Raw genomic sequence first — 399 nt, forward strand, 5'->3', positions numbered from 1 at the left:
CTTGTACACAACACATGGCGTGCGCTAGCCCTCCGAACCCTTACCCTGGGTGGTCCGATTTGTATGTGGGGTTCAAAACTGTATGTCACATTCGAAACACACCTTTATGCGTCTTTAGATATGCCCATATCTAAAGACCTTTAAAAAAGGCTTTGCGTTTATCACCTTCTAAATTTGCCTAAATGCGTTTGAGAAACCTGATTCTAGCCAAAAATTCGGTCAATAAACGCAACCTTGGTACTTTAGGTTCCTCTCTCCATTGGTGGTATCATATTTTCTAAATCTGACCGATTTTGTGAGATAGCGAACTAAGGTCGCGCTGACTGTTAATCAAGTCCATTCGTTTACATGCAGTCTCTCCGAAAGAAGTTGTAGATGACGTTAACCAGTATTTGCCAT

The sequence above is a fragment of the Strongylocentrotus purpuratus genome, unplaced genomic scaffold, assembly GCF_000002235.5.
Source record: "Strongylocentrotus purpuratus isolate Spur 01 unplaced genomic scaffold, Spur_5.0 spur5_scaffold_5, whole genome shotgun sequence".
NCBI lineage: Eukaryota > Metazoa > Echinodermata > Echinoidea > Camarodonta > Strongylocentrotidae > Strongylocentrotus > Strongylocentrotus purpuratus.